Genomic DNA, 19,779 nt, shown 5'->3' on the forward strand with positions numbered 1-19,779 from the left:
TTTCCAGCACCTACCACCATGTGTCGAAGATAAAGGCATAAGAGAGAGGTGCAAATTGGCACAGTGCCAAAAAGCAACTTGCGAATTTCTCTATAAATATATTAATAACAAAATTTAGGTACTTCTCCATAAAGCACATTACAAACATTTTATTTCAGAATATTATACCAATATATACATATATATATATATATATATATATATATATATATATATATGTTTGTATTCCAAAAAGGGTAAAAAAAAAAATTGAATGAATGTGATTTATGGTCAAAACACGGCTCTGTGATATGCAGAAGACAGGTGAACGTGAGTTTGGTTTTGTGATGATCATGAAGAACAAGAAAATCAAATAGGGAACCATATTAATTGTAAACTGATTTTGAATTCTTCAAATTTGGTTTTTTTTTTTTTTATGTGCTGGTGCATGCTTATTTGACACTTTTGGTTTTTGGTATAAATATTTAACACTTTAAAGGATGCTATAAATAGGGTCAACTGGTTTACTTGGTCGCTAGTTCGAAGAGATTCTTTCTATATTGATCATTTGCATGCATACGAAAAGTTGAAATTATCTCTTTTTTAATTGTGTTCGTTTATGTCTAATTATTAGTAATCTATGTATCATCATACGTATGAATATTCACCAAAAAAAGAAAAGAAAAAAAGCTTACATATATTGGCGTGATCATGAACACTGAAAACCGTAAAGTTTTACCATATACAACCATGTATAAATTATTAAAATTAAAAATATTGAACTATAATTATGTAAAATTCCATCACATTGATACGTTTCCTTTTTTATGTTTAAACTAAAAGATATATATAAGACGTTAATACTATTTTTAATTCAAAATTTTAAAATAGTAAATTTATGAATCTTATTTTTTATAAGGTAGTTCAACTTTTTCATCATTCATATTTTTATTTTTAATAAATAAGTAAAAAAAAATTTGTTTTAATCTTTATATTCTTTTAATCTAACAATTATAACAAATAAATCATCAATGGTAGATTCATTAAAAGAAAACAAAAAAGAATTCCTTAAAATTATTCGAATAACTTGATATCTTCTCTCATCTTCGCAATTTTACAGTAAATTATAATCTAAGATCTAAGTGTAATCTTTATCATTTTATTTATTTATTTTGTACTCAAACCTTTCGCTGAGAAATCAAGTTATTTGGGAACATGACAGTGACAATTTTAATAGGTAATAAAAACTAATAATAAGAAATAATAATAATATAATATAATAATAGTAAGAGTTAGAAAAGAAAGGTTAAAATGTCAACGTGGATTTGAGTGATAGAATAAAGGTTACACGTGTGTAACAGAAATACGAGATACGGAGATGAATACAGAGGGTGGGGTCCACACAAAAGTTAATCGTACCGGCACGCAGCAATTCCCATGTCATTCATTTATCAGAATATAATTATTATGTTTGATAAGTTTTTATTTTAAAAATAACTAATTTAACAATTAAACGTATATAAAATTTCACTGGATGTTGTACAAGCCTTTTTACATCCACTGTAATTCATAAAAATTGAGCTCAGAACCTAATTTATATATGCTGGTATTTATGATTTTTTGTATTGTTAAATTAAGTCTAAATATTTTATGAATTTAGATATTTTTAATTAATTTTTTATTAGAAGATGTAATTATTAAAAATTTAAAATATTCTTTTTTATCTTTATTTAAGCATTCTACTATATAATTTTTTTTTAAATAACCTAATTGATATTTTATTTTAAGTTATTAATTAATTCTTAAAGAGATAACTAGTGAATTAATCGATAAATTAAATATATAAAAATAAAAATTACGGTCATAATTCAGTTAATAGTAAAAGAAAATGATAGAATAAGTAAATAACATAAAAAATATTTTGAATAATAATTTTTTTAATAAAGAAAAAATTAGAAATATTAAATTGATAAGATATTGAAAATTAATAAAAATTATTAAAATAATTAATATGTATAGTGTACAACATATTTATGTTTATGCTGATAATATATTTGAATTAAGTTCCGTATAAAATTACTCGTCTTTTTTAGTAGAGAGCACAGTAAAGAAATAGAGAAAATAAATAAACATTAAATTTCCTTTCTTTGTTATTTTAAATAAAAATAATTTATTATCTTATTCAGAAAAATATTTTATTGAATAAAATTTAAATTCTTTCAAATAACTCTATCGTTTTTTTTTCAGGTTAAAGTCTTGCATTTATACACCCTTTTTTCCACCCATTCTTGTTTTTATATTGTTACTACTACTTTAAAGAATAATAAAATAGCTGTAAAAAATAATAATAAAATAGACAATGAAATTACAATGCATCGATACAATTAAAAATTAGTTAATAAATGAAGGTTTTAGTTTTTTTTATTTATTCATTGCCAATTTTGGAAAGATTGCACCATTAATTGTTAACATGTATTTATGAAGAGATAATTATATACATTTTCTATTCATATGTAATCACTTGTATTATTTTATTATGTTACGTATTGTATGAGCTTAAATCCCAATCTCAATGAATATATTATTTTCTTGAATTAGTTACTTAATTAAAGGATAGCTTTATTTTTCCTTCTTTTTTAATTAAACTAAATTTTCTTCAATCAACACCAAGTGTATTAAGATTTATAAACCCCACAAATATAAAATCCTATCATGGTAATTGTTCCATATTTTAATCTATATTTTTATGTTTTATAGACACAATGCACGAAATACTGAAAATTAAAGTTAAATAAGTGACTTGAAAGAAATATACACTTAGTCTACAAATAATAATTAATCCTTTTGGGATAAGTGAAAAAAGTGTTGAATTAGTTTGGTCTAATAGGATCAACTAAACTTCAATCTACGAGGTTTGGTATGTCCTCATTAATCATCATTTTTAAGATTATTATTCATTGAATGTTGAACTTCACAAAAAAGATAAGCCAAAACCAATTCCTAACTAGTTAGAGCTTTTTTGAATAAACGTGAAACTTTCCCATCTAGGATTCAAACTCCATACCTACACCTTTGTCGCAATGTTGCTTTACACAATCACCTATACTTATTTATTTCATAAATTATTTATCACACTATTACCTTTTTAAATTATATTTAGGATATATATATATATTTGTTTATTTTACAAAGAATATATATATATAAATAGAGCTTGAATATCTTATAAATTAATTAATAATTATTTAAAGATAAAACCTAATTGTTCAACTATATTTTAAATAACGTGAGATTATATAGAATGTAATAATTATTACAATGATCATTTGAAAATATATGAAATAATCAAAGTAATATAAGAAGATGGTAAAGAATGGAGGGCTTTTGATTAGCATGGACAACCCTAAAGAAATAGTCATTGGTTGAACCATGAGCATTATCTAACAAGGATAGGTCTAAGAGTAAGCATTTATCATTATTTGAATCTTCAAATTTATTTGAAAACCAAAAAAAAATAAAAATTGAAATTAGAAAACAACGGGCACGTGGTTTCATCTAGAATTTCATTTAAATTTTATTTTTCTATAAATATATCATTGTAAAGTTTGAGCTGACTTTGAATACCTACAAACAAATGATTTTATAGAAAAGAAAAGTGCATTTTCTTCCCCATTTGCTTTCTAGAACTTGTTCGTATTTCTAGGATTCCTTCATTTGTAAGTAATGCTCTTTTCTTTCTATAATTTCATCCTATTTCTATGATATTTTCTTCTCTTTATAATTTTCTTTTGTTCACTTTTACATTTTTATTGTTTTTGTATTCTATCATGTATGGGTTTATCATTGCAAGATTTATAATATGACGTGAGCAGATAATTAGTTCGTGGTGTTTTTGTTTCTTAATTTATTTTTCCATGACTAAATCTCCAAAATCTCCATGAATCAAACATTTATTGATTGTTGAGTAAAGTAGTTAAGTGAATGTTCATATTGACATGTTTCGTGAAGGAGATAGAATTAATGAAGATTATTTTAGTTTTTATTAATTTTGAATGATTTATATTAGATGGATTAAGTTTAACGAAGGATTGAGAAATGGATGAATTTTATAAACTTAAGTTTGATTAAGTGTTGATGAGAGATTTATTGTTTTTATGGAAGTGTATTTGGTGATATGTATTATGTTTGTATAAAAAATAAAATCTAGGATCGTGTTACAATCTCACAATTTATGATTATATGAATACTTCAGGATTCTATGTATAATCTCCATTTTAATTACCTATTGTTGAGTATGGATAAATGATGAAGGATGGCTTTGAATCAAATAGACATTTTGGTAATATTATAAAATAGTAAAAAATTTAATTTTGGTTAAACTTGAATTAACCATTAATTTGAACATCACAATTGGGTTTATATATATTTGGTTAGTTTTATAAAATTCATGTTATGGGATTTTCATGAGTTCACCTTAAAAGTGAGATTTTAACTTATGTTGGTGTATAATGTTAAGTAAGATATATAGGCTCACTTAGGTGTTGGAAGTTTAATGTATGTTTAGGTTTCCACTAGATCTAACATTTCATATTGACATTAAATATCTACTCACAAGAGAATCTTTTAAGTGATCATTGAACATATTAGCACTGGGTTGATGATTGTCAACCCTTTGACTTACAACATGTCATTAAAGAATTTCAAGAATCATTTAGCACAAGTGGAACTTGGTTCCATGTTGTGACAATCATTAATTTTACTTTGATAAAACTCTTATTCATTTTTTTCTCTCATTTTGTTGTGCACATATTTGTTTATTTGAAAATTTTGTATTTGATCCAAAATAAACATATAATTTATCTATTATAGTTAATGTCTTTGATGAGAGACTTGATATACTGTGATACACAAGAGATAATACTTGTATTTAGTTAATATTTGTCATCATAATCCTTGTATTTAGTTTTTTGGTATTGATTGATAATGGGATAAATGGACAAGTGGGAGGATGTTGAAAAAATTTCTCAAATTTGTGATATGTGAGATTATATGAGATATTTACATGGTCGATTATTTTCATAGATATGATCCATTTGTCAATCAATTCTATAATTGTTGCATAAATCTGTGGTGGACAATTTATTATGACAATTATTATGTGGTGATCAGAGAGCTTTATAAAATTCAGAGGTGCTCTGTGTGTTGGGTCATTAAATTTATTCGCTATACATCAAAGCTTAGAGATGAAAAATTTGAAACTAAAAAACACACATCAAAAAATTATTATGAATGTGGCCATGATCGAAAATTAATCCTTATTTATTTATGTGTATTAGTTTTACATTAAAAACTTGAGAAAATTTGTCTTCACAAACCATAATCCAATATTTTTTATGATTTTTCCTTAAGTTAAATAATCTTTTATCCCACTATTATGAAAAAAAGAAAAAAAAAACTTCGATCACTATTTGAATGCTTTCAATTTTTAACCGTTGAATATATTTCATTCCACCCATTACATTGATGGTATACAATGTTATAGTAACATGAATCATAAATAACATGTCACTAGTTAAGTTAACTTGTTTATAAAAGTGACACATAATACCAGCAACGTATGCGGCGTGACACTGTAATAATATTGTCATCAGGAATTTAACAAAAATATCACATTGACTCATTTATTTTACCAAATTAAGATCATTTAAAACAAAGGACATTAAAATAGAAAATACACAAAAAGCTTTGAATTTTTATCATTTTATAAAATACAGTTTTGTATATAAAATTTAAAGATTTCAAACATTATTTAACCATTGTTGACAATAAATATGTAAGATACAAAAACAATTTTTAATATTTAATGATATTTGTTATCATTAAAATTAGTGAAAATTTTCAATAATATAAATATCTAGTTCAACATATTTTAGTTATAGAAAAATGTTTTATATCTAACTACAAAGTATTGATCCACTTGACCAGATATTAATATATGCTAGTAATTCACTATTTTAGTATAATATCCTTTTTCAGTCATATATATATATATATATATATATATATATATATATATATATATATATATTTTAATGTGTTATAAAGTATACTTTTTAATATAATAATTGAAAAGGTAGGCATGGTTCTATTTTTTTGTGTTTTTAGTCACTCAATTTTTTCTTAGTTAATGAAATAAATTACATAATTCTATAATTTTTCTCATTTAAAATTCTTAAATTATCATTTTTATTAATTTTTAAAATCTTCGATTAAATTTTTTTGAAACATTTTCTCTTTTGAAACATGCAAACAAAATAAAAGTTAAATCTAATCATCAAAATATATATCTATATATATATATATAAATATATATATATATATATATATATATATATATATATATATATATATATATATATATATATCAAATCTTTGTCTTCAAATCTTAATATTATATGTATGATGAACCTAGACGATGTCTTTAACACAAAACGATATCATCTTAGCCCACTCGTATAAAGTGAGTTAACATGCTAAACGATATAAAGATCGCTTAATCAAGGATTAAGAAAAATATTAGGGATTAAAATACAATAAAATCGTCAATATTAGATCTTACTTAACCAACCTAGACTCACTCAAGAACTAGTGAAAATAGTATAAAAAAAATACTATTCACATTTATTGATTACTAATTATATCTTGCTGACTTGAGTGTCAAAATATCTTTACAAACATTCCACTCATCCGACTTAGAAAACCAAGATTATATAGAAGTGAGGATTATGAAAATATCTTGATAAAGAATCAGTTTCGTTAGATTAACACTTGGATTAACTTAAAATATCTCGAATCAACGAGAACATGTTACATCATATAAAAAAAAGGAAAACCTTTATTTAGAAAATGCCACTTATAAGTGAGCAATCCTTGTTCATAATCATGGAAGATCAAACATGAAGCAGTGGATATTCAAAACTCTGTATTATTTTACACATAAGCTTGAAATCTTGAGTTGTTGAGTTGAATTTCACGCGTCAACATAATACGCATCATATACAGTACTTTCTTTTGTGTGTTGCCAAAACTCTAAGTAAAAAAGCATTGACCAAATCTATTAAAAATTTCAAGTCATTAATATATATTTTCAGTGCTGAAATTGCCAAAAAAAAAAAAAAGTTAAATTTCATAAATGTCTATCAAATCTACTAAATTTCTAGCCATCACTTTCTTTTCTACACGTGCTAAACCTTTTAATACTTACAAATAATAAACCACAGTTTAAAAAACACATATATAAAATCATGTAATGCTATGCTACTTGCCTAGCATTAGCCTCAAAGGACGTTGATAGATTTAGGTTTTGTAGATATTAAAATTAAAGAAGAAAACAATCTATCAAATATTATCAATTAATTTTTTTTAATTAATTTGTTGACATAAACGAACTTGACTTGTTGTAGATTTAAGACTAATAATTCTTATCAGTAAAAGAAAATAATTTTTTTACTAGAAATTAATTATTAATCAAGTTAATATACATTTTTCATATATTAATTTAGCTATATTACTATATAGATATGTGAGAATTCTAAAAAAGGAAAATGTGTAATAAATAGATAAGGAAAAAAAAACATATAGGGATGGCAAAGTGTGTAACCAAATAAAAATTTGTGAGGTGTAGAGAGATTGGGTGTAACTACCAAAGACACTAACTCTTCAATGCATACTCATAACTAACCAAGTCAAAGGCATTGCCTTTGCCAACAACCGCAGTGGTCCATCAAAACTACGACGTTTCACTTTCATCCATAACATCTTCATTTTCTTCACTCTCTTTCACACAAAAACAAAACCCATGTTTATCACGATGGCCTCAACCATGCCTTAGGAATCACTCTCCCTTATGCGTAATGCTTTCAAATTCTTCACACACAAAAATAACAAGTTTAAATTTTTGAAAAACACAATTTTTTAATACGTGAACATTTTTATTATTATGACTCCCATTTTTTGACTCTCATACTTTACTTCTTGACGTAGTTTAGTATAAACTTTTAATTAATATACTAGTATCTTTTTCTTTGAAATAATCAATAACCTACTCGAAATCACGTTAGAAAGTAAAAGATGTAAGTTAAAAAATGAAAGTCATAGTATCATTTTTCTTTTATTTAATAATATAAAATAAATAAATAATGGGATCAAAGTTTTAGTGAAGTAAAATAGAAAATGAGAGTATAATATACTCACTTGTTAGACAAGTAATGATAATGAATGTGGATTGTTCCAAGTTTAAAGGAGGACCATACACTTTTTTTCTTATACGTGGATGCCCTTTCATTTGTTTTTTTTTCTTATGGAATATGTAACATCACTTTGCTTTAACACTTTTCTAGATTTTGGATAGCTATGTGATTCAAACACGTTTTGGTTTTTCAGGTTTTTCTTTTATAGATATTAGTAGAAGGAATTTTAAAGATATTAATTATAAACTTTTACTAATATTGTATTTACATAAAATAATTTTAACTATGATAATAATAATAATAGTAATTTTCTTTCCGCTATATATTTCATTAAAGTTTAGTTTTTCTGCTCTTTTTGGATGTGCTTATCTTACTTATTGTCTATCACATATTATATTAATACCTTAAGGGATAAAAACCTTATTAAATTTTTTATGTCATTTTTATAGTTATTTGTGTAATAAATTTACTTTAATTTATAAATAAAGGAGCTTAAACATTAATTATTTGTAAAATATCATAATATAAATGTTTTAAAAGACGTCGAATTGTTACTTTATATTCATCAGAATCGAAGTTTTTAGATTATTTCATTTTAAAATAAATTAAGTTTGATAGAACTTAACTTATTAAAAATCATGACTTTATTTCTTATCAATATAATTTTTTTATTAAATATATTTTTCTTCTTAAATTTTAGTAAAAATTAGAATATTTTTTTAAATTTTGGTCCAATTTATTTATTGTTTTAAATATGTTTTATAATAATTTATTATTAACATTAAAACGAGAATAGGTTGAATGTGAAAAATAATTCAAATATAAATACAAATACAAATATAATCATGAAACGTGTTTTGAAAAATCAAATAAATTTAATAAAATTTGGTTAAAATATTATATTTACACATTTTTAAAATTGAGAAACTAAACTAATTAAAATTTTAAAAAAAAATTAATTCTAATTTTTATTAAAAAGTGAAAAGACGACAACATATTTAACCCGTAATTTTTGTATCTTCCCTTTTTTTTTCGTATTTGGTATGCAATTTTTTGTTGTACTTGTATTTATTATGAAAGTATAATTACACATATTCAAATAATAACTTTTTATAAAAATAGAGAATTTATATCGGTAAACATACGTGTTTATCTTATTGAAATACTTTAATTATCTAAATCTTTTATTAAACAAATCACATACACATATATCATAATAATTTCGGAGTTTAATGATTGCATAAATTTTTTTGCAAGTCATATATCACAGATAAGTAATAGTATGATTTTTAAAGTATTCTTCAATAAAATATTATCATATACATGAATATGATGATAAGTGATAAACTTACTTTATATTATCCTCGGTACATAAGCTATTTTTCTGACCGAGTCTCACGTTTTATTTCATTTTTTAATTTCGATTGAAAATGTTCATGATGGATGATTACATCATCATCCCCAGAAAGAGAAGAATGGATTCAATACATAATGATTACACGCGGATTACCATATTTAGCTTTAATTAATTCTATGGATGTCACCTCTTCTTTTTATCCATAAATAGATATTTCTTAAACATGACTGTGAAACAAGTTTCATCTTTTATTTGTTTAAGTTTAACTTGTATACCTTATTAATTATAATTGTATTACACATTGGTTAAAATTATCTTATACAATATATGATATCAATTGCGTAATTGACTAAAAATATTGAAGAAATTAAAGTAATATAATTTTAAGATTATTAGATTTGATGATTAATATAATGTTTCAAAAAATGTATTGTCTAACTTAACAATTTTATTTTTAATATAATATTTCAAAATATGTGAAGAAGCAGGGTCTATCTTGTTTTCATCAATAGTTTTTTTTATCACTTTTAAAAATGAATTTATTCTTTTATTCCTTATCTATATATCTTTTTTGTAAATAATATTAAAAAATAATTTATCATAATCTAATAAAAAATTGAGACACATAATTATAAAAAATATATATTATAGTCAAGTCACAATTAAATATCGGATATGAAAAAACACATAATACATTCTTTATTTTTCTTCTATATTCATAAAAAATGAATATACAAAAAACTCGTGAGATAAAAAGTAATGTTTTCATTATCGAGACAAGAGACAAGAAAGAGATAAGATAAATGAGAAATGAGAGCAAAAATAATGAATTTGTATCTTCAAAAACAAGAAGAAAAGATATGAGAGTGAGTGATTATTACAATTTGTGAAAAACTAAAAAGACAATGAGAAAGAAAATAAAAATTATATTAATCTATATTTGGTTTAATTACTTTTTTAAGTTGGTCCTTCAGTTATTTATCTCAATTGGTCCCGATTTTTGAAAAATGGATGCAATTTGATTTTTTATGATAATTTTCTTAAATTTCTTCAAACGTATCAATGATTTTTTTATTAAACTTGAAACTCTTAGTATGGATAATTTGTTTTGCTAGTGTAATTAACACAATCTTAATGTCAGTTTTTGAACAAAAAGAGACAACAAGATAAATTAAACCTAAATATTTTTATTTTTTATTGTATTTAATTTTATGTTTTATTATCTATTAACATTAAATGATGTGCTTTATAAAAGAAATAAAAAGATACACAATTTCATTTTCATCAATTCCTAAAATATACTACCTACAATTTAAAAAATTTTTAAATTTTAGGGGGCCATGCCCCTCCCTAGCCTTAAGAAGATTTGCCCTGTTTGATATTATTATTATTATTATAAATTTAAATATTAGTCAAAAATCATTTTTCAAAATAAAGGCATTTTGAATATTACTATAAATTTTGATATCCTAATTATGTTGAATTAATTAATAAGTTATCATCACATGAATATTTATTAAAAATAAAATAAAATAAAAACCAAAGTATGTGAAGATCACACCAAACTCTTGATAAAATTTATATTTAACAAGACATAAACAAATTATATCTATTATGAAAAAATATAAATAAATACATGGATGTAGAACATTAAATCAATATATGAATAAAAGTTAAATTAGTTATTTTATCAGCACAATAATTTTCTTAATAAAAAACAAAACAAATTTTTTTAACTCCATATATGTACAAAAATGCAAGCACGAACATCATCTCCTTCTAAAACTTCAAAAACTCACTCGTTGATTCAAAAACTAAACAAGAATCAATTTCCAACCAAAGTCCATGAAACCATTTTCAAAGATGATAATATAAATATTACAATTAAATTATTTAGGGTCAAATATGTTTTTGATGTCTTAACTTTCAATGAAAATTGAAATTAGTCTCTCTTTGAAACTTTGACCAAAATTATTTACTCATCTTTAAAAAAATATGTCAAATAGTATAAACAATTCAGATGTTTCAAATAAACTTAAACAAAATTTGGCTAAAATGACTAAATCCACACATTTCTAAAATCGAGGACTAAACTGGAGTAAAGTTTTGAAGATAAATTAATTTTAATTTTTACGTTAAGATACCAAAAACATATTTAATCCAGTTATTTATTATCAGGTCTCTTACGACCATAGCAATTATAATTAAATACAAAACCTTAATATGTCCTCAAATAATTCAAGTATGCTCATTGAGAATCAATTAAGTGTGCTGTAAGAATGTAATTAAATTTAAAGTTGGTGTGTATAAAATCCATGTTAATGTACCTTAAATTAGTTATGGAATAGTAAGTAAGCATTTCACTAAAAAAATCATTAAATAAAAACAAATTTTAGAGACTAAAATAATTAGTTACTATATTAATTAACTAGATATTATTTATAAACTAAAAGTTTTTTATTAGAAAAAATAATTAAATATAAATAATAATCATAATAATAAAAGTAATAATCATATAAATAATATAAGATAAACATAATAATCATAATTGGATTGTGAATTAGATTTTAAATTAATTTATAACATTAACTATTAAGACTTTAACAACTTGTTATTATTGATTCTAAAACTTTAATAAATAATGTTAGACACCAATTTACAGTCTAATTTACAAATCAATTATAATTTTGTATTAATAATAGAAATACTAATATTTTTTAGTTTATAAAATGACATATATCTTAATCAATAAAATAATTAATTATTTTGATTTCTAAAATTTGCTATTATTTAAGTAATGTTTTGAAGTAATTTAGCTTCACAATTAAGAGTTTTAGTGATTTATTCTATATAACAAAATTTTTTAAAGCTTAATTTGTATGGACTATTAATGTAGAAAAATAAATACCATAATATATTTAAAATAAGGATATATAGTTATCATAAAATTCAATAATTTCATCATATATAATAATATATAATCAACTTAATTATATTTAGAGTCCTTTAAAAACTTTTAATCGAGTACCTAATAAATTTTGGTGGTATATTGAATCCTTAAAATTTTAATTTTAAAACCTTTCGTTAAAATTTTTTAATTAAGTTTAAAAACAATTTAAGGATAAACACAGTAAATATTTGAAAAATATTTCGTCATTACGGTCTCTTGTAACAAAATATTATATGACGACAATTAAAGAGGATGATAGTGCAAGATAGTCACATCACAAAATTAACAAAAATATTTATTGGGAGATACCCAATTAAAAAGTTTTAAAATATTAAGAACTGAATACACCACAAAATTTTATTAAAAACTCAATTGAAAGTTTTCGATGACTCAAAAAATAATTAAACTTATCAATAATAATGTGAAAGTTATATTATTAATTAGTGCTATAAAAATATTAGTTAAACAAATGCATGTTTATGGAAAATACTATGTCGTGTTGATTTATTATTTTTAAGTAATGACGTAGACAACATTTGTTTAAAAAAGAATTAATTATGTAATTGAGAACACAATATTTTCGTTTTCTCTAGGCAACTAAGATGAAATGTTTTTTTTTTTTTTTTTAATTTGTGTTGGTTACTTATACCTTATTCAATGGAAGTTAAAATGTCTAAACCTCACTCAGCCAATGTCACTTTGGTAGTTAACTGAATGTACATAGATAGTTAATTACATTGTATGTGTGAAAAAGTAGTTAGAAACACTAACACATCTTTCATAATTATCATGACATGACCTAAACCACAAAGTGGTTGATCGTACGTGAAATTGATGTTAGAATAAATAAATAAATAAATAAATAAAAAACAAATCCAATTAGACGTTTCTTAAACTTAATCATGGTTGTCATTTTGGTTTAGTTTCAAAATCAAATTATTAGTTTAATTATGCTGATTATAATTAACTTTGTAATCAAAATTACGGAAGAAAAGTCGACACTTGGATGAACTAATTAAAATAATTATTTAAATTTAATGACTATATTTGCATTCTTAATAAAATCAAATTGATTGAAAAAATAATATTCTTTTAATATTTTTAAATGACCTATTTATTTTTACTTAATCTATAGATTTTAAGTTGTAGGTAAATAAAAGGTATTCCATTTACACCGAGAATTTATTATTCCTTATACACTTTTTGTACTTGTTTCCAACCAACTTAGAAGCCTTATATGAAAGAATGTAGATAGGGAAACTAATGATTTTTTTTTTATATTTTATTTGATTTTTATTGTAAATTTGTTAAAAAAAATTGTAAAAAAATAAATTTTTTATTACTTTTTAAGAGTAAATAATTCTTTCGAGCATAGTTATTTTTATAAAATTATAAAATTTATAAGTATTTTTACAAATATTTTTGTAAAAAGTTTTTTAAACAAAATATTTTATAAAAAAAATAATAATAACTTTTTATAATTTATTTTTCATAATAAAATTATAAATAGTTTTTAGAAAAAAATTTCAAAATAAAATTAGCTCGAAATATTTTTTTTTTATGATGAGAATGCAACCAAAATGAATTTAAGAAAGAGATATATATTGTTACATGTATCTAACTAAGACATCACTTACTCACCACATGTACTTATAATACGATCAGGATTTGCCTCCAATAAGCAAATTTAAATATTTAAAAGTTACTTTACCAATTTAGAACAAATTATGCTTCCTCTAACATTTTTCTTATACATGAATTTTCGTCGATTGAATCTTATCAAAATTTAATTTATCTCATATGTTAAATAAATAAAGGATAGATTATAATACACGATTTTTACTTTTCTTTCTACTAATCAAATTATTATTCACGAATTGCAGATGTGACAAGTGAACTCCTTATCTCTCGAATTCAAAGTTATTACACACATTTGTGCTTTGTGTCAATAACTATCATAGTAAAATTTTATATGCATATGAGAAAAAAAATTAAATTATTCTTTTCGTCCTTTTATTTCTCAAGTGATATTAGTTTGGTAAGAATAACATTATAAGATTTATAAAAAAATTAAATTGAGTGTGAATTTAATGAGAGACAATATTGCTTTATTTTTTACAAAAAAAGAAATTAGGACTAAATTGAAACTAAAATAAAATATGGGGACCAAATTGAATCATTTTAACACGTGACACATGTACAAAATAAATACATAAAATTTAAAATTTAAAGAAAAATTAATTTTTTTTAAAAGTTTTAAAAAACCAGAAATTAACACGTGACATTGACTTTAACATCATTTGATCAAATTGAGACAAAAAAAAAACTTGAAGATCAAACTGATATTACTTGACAAAAATAAAATACTAACAGAGTAATTTAACAAAAAAGAAGATAACATATATCTTTATCCTAAACCTTTTTCTACACTAAACTTATTTATTTGATTTACGTTCATCGAAATTCAAATATTAATTAGAGGAATGCTCTCCAAATTTATCTACCACTACGACACTCCACATTTGATTCATCCATCATAGGTTATTTAAACTATTTTCGTGTATTTTTCTTGTATATATGGAGAGTTTGATTATTGTTAACATTATTCTAGCAAATCTATATATCCCAACATGATTTTTTGTTTAGTGAAAACTTGAAAAAAAAAACATGATATTTAAAAAAAAAAACACATATTTTACATTGTTTCATTTTACATCCGTTATAGTTTTAACCAATGTAGAATGCCACATTCTAGATCTCTTAAAGTTACGATCCATGTATAAAGTGATATATCCTACATTAGTTTATGCTCTTTAATTAATGTAAAATTTACTTTCTAATACTAATTATTATTGAAATCGATATGATTTTGAGAAATAAAAATAACAAATATAAATAGTTAACACATAAATACATAATTAGTATATAATAAATATTTTTTATAGAACTTTTTCATTTTGACTTGTAAACGATTAAAAATCATTGACATTTTTTAATAATTTTTTAACTATTTTTCATTATAGAGTAAAAAAAATATTTTTTTATTTTTAACTATTGATATTTTTTTAAAATAAAGATAATACAACTCCTTCTAAAAACAAATTAAGAATGATAGATGTTATAAGAGCGGTAAATGATTAAGAAAAATATGTTGATATAGAGTCGAGATGCCCGGGGAAATAAATTATTTATGCTAATTGATAAATAAAAATAAAATTAAGTATATTTTAAAGGAATAAAAAAAAGTAAATGTTCACCATATGACAAAAGGTTAGACATGTGGCTCAACAGATGACAATACTTTCTTAAAAACACTTGAAAACAAGAACAACATGTAAAATACTGACATTGAATAATAATAATAATAATAATAAAAGTAATTGAATATGGGAATTCATTATTCAATAATATGTTTTGGAAGATATTGACTAAGAAAATATAGGTGTGAATGATTCAAGTAATTTGGGAAGAAGAGACATAATTAAGATACATCCTCTCTAATTGTTTGATGGAGAAGAGTTTGATAATTATTGTTTTGGTTTTAGATTAGGATGAATGTTAATTAAAGTAACCGTCCTTTTTATTTTCTAAGTTGTATCAGGGATAACTTAACCCGCATGCTTTGGATTTGTATGTGATTAATTCACGTGGGGTTATGATAAGTACAAATAATAATAATAATAATAATAATAATAATAATAATAATAATAATAATAATAATAATAATAATAATAATAAGAGAAAATGTGGAAATGGGAATGGGGTTATTAGGGTGTAGATTTGGTGGCTGGAAAAGAGAGAATTAGGTTAGGTTCATTGGTCAGATCTAGAAGGGTCCCACCCCAAAATCAAAGGGCTGACCCACAATTCAAATGCTTCATTTTTCATTCATTCTTTACCACATGGATTTAATAAATTAAATCTTAATTATGGTGTCATCAGACCAAAACGTGGACGCGTGCCCTACACCCAATCAGGACAACAAGTTTAATACTTTTGTTTTGAATAATTTAAATATAACTTTTTTATTTAATTACTCTATTTTTGTCCAAAAATATTAAACTAAATCTTCGGTTTGTAAGTTTCATTTTTTGTTTCAATTTTTAAAAAAATAATACAATTTGATTTTTTTCGTATAATTTTTTAAAACGGATTAAGGATTCTTTTATCAAAATTGAAGTTGTTAATAATGATAATTTGTTCTATTTTGTTCTATTGATATAATTAACATAATCATAATATCAATTTTAATAAAAAAAAATCATCGATTTGTTTGAGAAAATTTAACAAAAATATCAAATTGTACCAAATTGAAACTTGAAAAAATCGGAGGACCAATTTGATAATTTTAAACAATAACAGGAATTAAAAGAGTAATTAAACACAAATTTTACATAAAAAATATCTCATTTGCGATAATTAACCATAACCCTAATGATATTTATTTTAATGGATTTGAGTTTAGAGCAAATATATTAATTATCACAAAAAAAAAATTGAATTAGGGTTGAGGGAGGTGTTAGAGTGATGAAGCCACTTATACATAAAAATAATTTGATGGTAATGAATCTCAACGACTATATGACTAGACAACAACCATAGCATAGATAGAAGGTTAGTTATTGTATTGAATGAATCTAGGGCATTTTCTTGACATAAGATCAAAATTAAAGATTGCATGAACAACTTTCTCTGATCTCATTTTCATGCCAAATTGCTTTTACATCTGGATGAAAATTTAGGGTTTTCCTGAATTCATGCATGATATATCATTGTTATGTGGTCAAAAACCATGAAAATGGATGTTATGATATGGAATTTTTTTGATGGGTCAATTATAATGCCTATGATGCATTGACAAAGATGTGAGATTGTAGGGTCAATACTCAATAGTACCTTTTATCAACACTTTCTAGGGGTTAACTCGTTAAACATTAGTTTTTGTTTTCTGTCTATATAAATTTTTTTAAAGTTTGAGTAAATTTGTTGACCATAGCAAATAAAGTTTAAATTGTAACTAAATTAGCAAAATTTTAAAGAATTTATCAATTTTCATTTTCATTAAAAACTTCAGGAGGTTTAGTAACAGAAAAAAAAAAAAAACAATTTATGGATTATCGTCACCTTGAATATATAGAGGCACCTTAAAGGGTTTTTTTTATTTTTATTTTTTTATCAAAGGTGCATTTTTTTTCCACTAATTATCAACAGAGTTCGTTTAAAAAAATATAGTTTTAAATAGATTTTTATTTGGTTAATCGTCATTTAAATTGCAATTGTACTTTTTTGCATTTGAGACTTGAAGGATAATAATTTCTATTTTTTAATTGAAGTCGTGAATTGAGAATTTTATTTTATTGAAAAATAATATGTATATGTTTACTTTTTTGAAGATGTAATTAGCTATTTCTAAGATGATAATTTTTTATTAAAATTTCTTGATTTAAACTTAGGATTGCTAATGTGAAATTAACGTCTCGAAATCCATTTTAGTTTTTATAATATCATATCCTAATTTTCATATCACTCACCTTTTAGGATTTTTCCTACATATAATCTTATTCTACCATTGGAGGAAGATTTTCAAAATCCAATATCGTCATCTTTGTCTCACCCAATTTGAATTTGTGTGGTTGGCTAAATTTCTTGTAGTTATTAGTGAAATTCTTCTATACGAACTTGTTGATTTTATATAACTTTTTGTTATTAGAGCAATTTGGGTGGTGTTTTCTTAAATTATTGGAGGTCTTTAATGTACTTTGGGCTCTCTTGCTATCCTAAGTTTTCTTTCTTTTCTGTTCTTTTTTAACAAACAACTCTTAATTAAGAGACCTAGTTTGATCAATGAAAATAATTGGTTTTTATAGGATCGATGATTATAGGATTTTGTGAATCTTAATAGATGAAAATAAATTATTATATCATAAGATATTAATTGTAAATATTTTGAATATATTCATATATCAATGATAAAACTAAAGTAGCAAACAAAGTTATATTGAATGAAAAATCTTGACAAGTCAAAAACTTTTGGAGATTCCAATTATATTATGGGAATATGATTGCATTCCCTTATCATTAATAAAAGAATACTTTTTTAAATCACATATGAAGTAGATGTTAAGATCTTCGTTGAGTTCAAAAAATTCTCATACAAAAGACAAGCTTTGACGAAGGTCATAATAGTGACAATTTATGACTGAATTTCAACCTCGTCATATACAAGGTATGGGAAGAAACTAGAGTAAAGAAAGAAGCTACAAAGAACCGAGTAACCAATGTATTAATTATTAATAAAATTTCAAAAAATAAAATTGTGTTTTTGTAACAAGACTTATAATTTTTTTTAGGGTTAAATAAGTTTTTGGTCCCTCAAGTTTCAGTGAAATTTGGAATTAGTCCTTCTTTAAAACTTTCGACCAATTTAGTCATTCATCTTTAAAAATACGTAAATTTAGTCATTTAAACCAAATTTTGTTAAGTTTATCTGACATTTCAAGCGTCTTTCATTATAGTATTTGAATTGTTTACACTGTTTGACACATTTTTGCTTTAATGTTAACTTAAATATTATCATAAAATGTGTTTAAAATGTCAAATAAACTTAATAAAATTTGGTAAGAAGAACTAAATCCACACATTTCTAAATATGAATGACTAAATTAGTATAAAGTTTCAAAGATGGACTAATTCTAAAATTCACTGAAACTTGAGGGACCAAAAACATATTTAACCATTTTTTTATTATACTAAAGATGAAATATATGCACTTAAAAGTAATATATAAATTTATAAAACTTATTTTCACGATAAAATGTTGGTTACATAAAGTACTATGGAACATGAAATAGGTTTTGTTTGTCATATAGCAAAGTACATAGCATATATGGTTATTTTCCTTTCCAAATTGATTCCTCAAATCCAGAATGGATCTGAAGCCATAAAAATGTCCCATTGAAAGATACCCACCACCAAAGTTCTCCTTTTTTTTTCAAGTCAAGTAAATTCACTTTAAATCTAAAATATTCTCTCCATTAAACACATACATGGAAACAAGTAAGTGTGTACTTTGTGACACTATATGCTCTCAATCAAATGACAAGAAAATGAATCTAATGATTGTAATTTGTGGGAAAAACATAAACAAGATATGCATTAATAATATTGAAGCATGAAAAAGAAAAAACAAAGTGTTTTTGAGTGATGGAAAAGTATGGTACGTGAGTATGTGCAGTGAAGGTTGA

This window comes from Vigna unguiculata, chromosome 4 (genome assembly GCF_004118075.2).
Source record: "Vigna unguiculata cultivar IT97K-499-35 chromosome 4, ASM411807v1, whole genome shotgun sequence".
Classification (NCBI taxonomy): domain Eukaryota; kingdom Viridiplantae; phylum Streptophyta; class Magnoliopsida; order Fabales; family Fabaceae; genus Vigna; species Vigna unguiculata.